The sequence below is a fragment of the Schistocerca serialis genome, unplaced genomic scaffold (genome assembly GCF_023864345.2).
Source record: "Schistocerca serialis cubense isolate TAMUIC-IGC-003099 unplaced genomic scaffold, iqSchSeri2.2 HiC_scaffold_1210, whole genome shotgun sequence".
NCBI lineage: Eukaryota > Metazoa > Arthropoda > Insecta > Orthoptera > Acrididae > Schistocerca > Schistocerca serialis.
In genome coordinates, this window is record NW_026047415.1 from 65,001 (window position 1) to 70,000 (window position 5,000).

At 53.6% G+C, this 5,000-nt stretch overlaps 1 non-coding gene across 1 annotated transcript in view; it reads right to left on the reverse strand.

The window, feature by feature from the left end:
• Window positions 1-943, reverse strand: part of LOC126435511 (small subunit ribosomal RNA) — a 1,910-nt gene extending 967 nt beyond the window's left edge. Inside the window, exon 1 of the ribosomal RNA XR_007579991.1 lies at window positions 1-943. This exon is cut by the window's left edge and continues 967 nt beyond it. This is a non-coding gene — a ribosomal RNA (small subunit ribosomal RNA).
• Between the last annotated feature and the right edge of the window lie 4,057 nt (window positions 944-5,000).

The following is a 5,000-nucleotide window of genomic DNA, read 5'->3' on the forward strand; positions in this document are numbered from 1 at the left end:
CCGAAAACCAACAAAATAGAACCGAGGTCCTATTCCATTATTCCATGCACACAGTATTCAGGCGGGCTTGCCTGCTTTAAGCACTCTAATTTGTTCAAAGTAAACGTGCCGGCCCACCGAGACACTCACTCAAGAGCACCCTGGTAGGATTGCAACGGGGTCCGCCTCGGGACGCACGAGCACGCACGAGGCGCGTCGCACGCCTTCAGCTCGCCCCACCGGCAGGACGTCCCACGATACATGCCAGTTAAACACCGACGGGCGGTGAACCAACAGCGTGGGACACAAATCCAACTACGAGCTTTTTAACCGCAACAACTTTAATATACGCTATTGGAGCTGGAATTACCGCGGCTGCTGGCACCAGACTTGCCCTCCAATAGATACTCGTTAAAGGATTTAAAGTGTACTCATTCCGATTACGGGGCCTCGGATGAGTCCCGTATCGTTATTTTTCGTCACTACCTCCCCGTGCCGGGAGTGGGTAATTTGCGCGCCTGCTGCCTTCCTTGGATGTGGTAGCCGTTTCTCAGGCTCCCTCTCCGGAATCGAACCCTGATTCCCCGTTACCCGTTACAACCATGGTAGGCGCAGAACCTACCATCGACAGTTGATAAGGCAGACATTTGAAAGATGCGTCGCCGGTACGAGGACCGTGCGATCAGCCCAAAGTCATTCAGAGTCACCAAGGCAAACGGACCGGACGAGCCGACCGATTGGTTTTGATCTAATAAAAGCGTCCCTTCCATCTCTGGTCGGGACTCTGTTTGCATGTATTAGCTCTAGAATTACCACAGTTATCCAAGTAACGTGGGTACGATCTAAGGAACCATAACTGATTTAATGAGCCATTCGCGGTTTCACCTTAATGCGGCTTGTACTGAGACATGCATGGCTTAATCTTTGAGACAAGCATATGACTACTGGCAGGATCAACCAGGGAGCTGCGTCAACTAGAGCTGAGCAGCCGGCCGCCCGGGAGTGTGTCCCGGGGGCCCGCGCGAACACGCAAGCGTCCGCTCAATTATTCTGCAAACAGGAGGAGGCTGAGCTCCCCTGCACCATACACCTCGAAACCCTCTCAGGTCCCGGCGGCGCGCAGCGCCGTCCTAAGTACTTGGTCGGGTTCGAGAGAGGCGCAATCGCCCGGGGTTTGGCGAGTAGACGCTTTAGGTGCGACCACCCGTGCTCCCAACTGAGCTTGCCGCTGCCGACAGAGGCCCGGGAGCGTGCTGTCGTGGCATTGCCGGCGGGAGACAACACGCGCCACCTACGGTGACCGGCAGCTCCAACGCCAGCGCCACAGAAGGACAAAAGCCCCACTTGGGTGCCGAAGCGAACTCTCCCAGCACAGCGCACGCGCCAACACGTCCGCACAGCTGCGATACAAACCACCTGCGAGAACCGCAGAGGCGACCGAGCAGCAGACGGCGTCGCGGCGCCGAGCGCCGGGCGGCGGCGCATCCTCAGCGCACACAGTCCTCAATCGGACCAGCACACTGCAGATGTCCACCGCGCTTCGCACCGGGCCCGCGAGGACCTACTTTGGCCGCACGGCGCCGCGTGCAGGGTGCGCCGGCGCGCAGCTGCGCCGCCTGCCGCCTCCGTCGGCCGGCGCGCCTGCCACTGGCCGCCCCCACCAGCCGGCTGTAGCGCGTGCGCCCACGCACCGCGCGGCCAGCACGCCGGGAGGCCCCCCCTCACCGGCCGGGGACGGTCCCACCCAGCCACCGCCGCGTATCGCTTCACACCCAGATGCCATTCACGTTCGTGGGCATGGTGGGTATCGCTGGAACAACCGGTTGGTAGCTCAACCGATCGTCGCCATCACTGATTCACCTCTAGCGAGAACAACCGCACCACAACGGTTTACCAGTTGTTCATTTGCGTAACGTCACCAGCAAACGTAGGCGTCCATCGCCATTTGCAAATTCAACGATTGTTGCATGCCTGTGTCAGGTGTCACGACACACTATGTCTGCCCACATACACGCAACAACATGTGCACGCTTCGCGAACACGTGGAAGGTGGCCCCCGTACGTATGCGATGTCCATTGCGCGAACGACTGTCAACCGGCCTCTGTCGCATGTCGCAGATGTGGAACGCAGTGCACCATGCTATCACGGTGTGTGAGAAGAGACGACTACGTCTGACAACACGCGCCACTACATCAACAGACGGCTCATGCTGATCGCCATCCAGGGCATACCACACTGCAATCCAGCTCTTATAGGGAGACGACACGTAGCTGAGTGCACAACATTTGGACCGCATGGTTCGCCGTTGTTGGCGCAGTCGTTGTACGGTCACATGTACCACGATGTATCATTCAGTACATGAGGACCAATGTGCAGTACAGTGTGTGATTTGGACGTACAACATCAGCGGACAGTTGACACAGGCCGTACCACAGCGTAGGCTAAGTGCTTCGCCATGCGAATGCCAATGAACAACTGCAAATGCCAATGAACAACTGCAAAGGGCATTGAGCATGTACGTCCTGCTGCCATCCACATTACAGTGTATAGCTGCAAGGTGTTTAACATGAAGCGATACACTGGGGACCGGGCAGTGCGAGTAGCAAACTATATTGCGGGGGTTGCAGTTAGGCAACACTACACTAATTTAACGCGTCGTATGACAATTACAGAGCAGGTTAAGGCCCAACGTGTGTTGGGTTAAGGCCCAACGTGTGTTGGGTTAAGGCCCAACGTGTGTTGGGTTAAGGCCCAACGTGTGTTGGGTTAAGGCCCAACGTGTGTTGGGTTAAGGCCCAACGTGTGTTGGGTTAAGGCCCAACGTGTGTTGGGTTAAGGCCCAACGTGTGTTGGGTTAAGGCCCAACGTGTGTTGGGTTAAGGCCCAACGTGTGTTGGGTTAAGGCCCAACGTGTGTTGGGTTAAGGCCCAACGTGTGTTGGGTTAAGGCCCAACGTGTGTTGGGTTAAGGCCCAACGTGTGTTGGGTTAAGGCCCAACGTGTGTTGGGTTAAGGCCCAACGTGTGTTGGGTTAAGGCCCAACGTGTGTTGGGTTAAGGCCCAACGTGTGTTGGGTTAAGGCCCAACGTGTGTTGGGTTAAGGCCCAACATAGGTTGGGTTAAGGCCCAACATAGGTTGGGTTAAGGCGCAACATAGGTTGGGTTAAGGCGCAACATAGGTTGGGTTAAGGCGCAACATAGGTTGGGTTAAGGCGCAACATAGGTTGGGTTAAGGCGCAACATAGGTTGGGTTAAGGCGCAACATAGGTTGGGTTAAGGCGCAACATAGGTTAGGTTAAGGCGCAACATAGGTTAGGTTAAGGCGCAACATAGGTTAGGTTAAGGCGCAACATAGGTTAGGTTAAGGCGCAACATAGGTTAGGTTAAGGCGCAACATAGGTTAGGTTAAGGCGCAACATAGGTTAGGTTAAGGCGCAACATAGGTTAGGTTAAGGCGCAACATAGGTTAGGTTAAGGCGCAACATAGGTTAGGTTAAGGCGCAACATAGGTTAGGTTAAGGCGCAACATAGGTTAGGTTAAGGCGCAACATAGGTTAGGTTAAGGCGCAACATAGGTTAGGTTAAGGCGCAACATAGGTTAGGTTAAGGCGCAACATAGGTTAGGTTAAGGCGCAACATAGGTTAGGTTAAGGCGCAACATAGGTTAGGTTAAGGCGCAACATAGGTTAGGTTAAGGCGCAACATAGGTTAGGTTAAGGCGCAACATAGGTTAGGTTAAGGCGCAACATAGGTTAGGTTAAGGCGCAACATAGGTTAGGTTAAGGCGCAACATAGGTTAGGTTAAGGCGCAACATAGGTTAGGTTAAGGCGCAACATAGGTTAGGTTAAGGCGCAACATAGGTTAGGTTGAGGCGCAACATAGGTTAGGTTGAGGCACAATATAGGTTAGGTTGAGGTACCGTATAGGTTAGGTTAAGGTACAGTATAGTTTAGGTTAAGGTACAGTATAGTTTAGGTTAAGGTACAGTATAGTTTAGGTTAAGGTACAGTATAGTTTAGGTTAAGGTACAGTATAGTTTAGGTTAAGGTACAGTATAGTTTAGGTTAAGGTACAGTATAGTTTAGGTTAAGGTACACATTGTTGTATGGAAAGGTGTAATGGGGGGGGGGGGGGGGGGCGGCCGGTCGGTTTGTTGATTGTGATTATAGTAAGTGGATGCCTGCGGCATCATCTGATTTGCCACGTCAGGATGCACCTTTGGCTCATGACAGGCGGCGCTCCGATTCCATGCTTGTGGCAGACCTGTGTCTTTCATTCCTGCCATTGTTTGTGTGCTGTGAGAGGAGGCAGTATTGTGATGTTGGGTGCACCCCTGTGTAGGACATGTGTGGGTGTTGGTGGCTTAGCTGAGCAATGGTGGTTGTCGGGGGGGTGGGATATTCCGTTTTCTGAGTGGACCTCCCAGTCTGGTTATGACAGTGTGGATTGTCTCATGTGGCGGAGAGGATGCACTGGGTGTTGTTCCATGCTGGTGCTTACATATTGTCTGTGTGCGTGTTACAGGCGGAGAGTAGTGCGTGATAAGAGTGTGTGGCTGCCGTGTGGTTGTGATTGTGAGCAGAGTCTTTCAGCATGTATACGGACAGTTGTATATATTATCTGTATTCTGATGGGTCTATGTATTACTAATCAGCGCCGTGTATACGTTTAATCCGGTTCCAGTCGAAACTGTTGTATCTCTGTACATTAGTGACACGGCGAGCGCGCTATGTAGCTACTCGTCTCGGCAGCTTCCACCGGTGTATGGCAAATGATTATAAGCAATGAGTCGAGTCGTCAATACCGATAGTGTGACGTCACATGTCTGGGGTGGGGGACGCTGCGCCCTTCCGGTGGGTCATGGCCTAGAAAGACGCTCCCCACGCAGGGGGGCTTGGACTGTCATAAACTCTTCCGAGTAATATACTTGCCGTACGTTTTTGCGACTGCGAGTGCAACGCCCACCGGTACCGACATGGATGGAGCGCCTCCTAGCTGACCGCTCAGCATCGGCATTCGT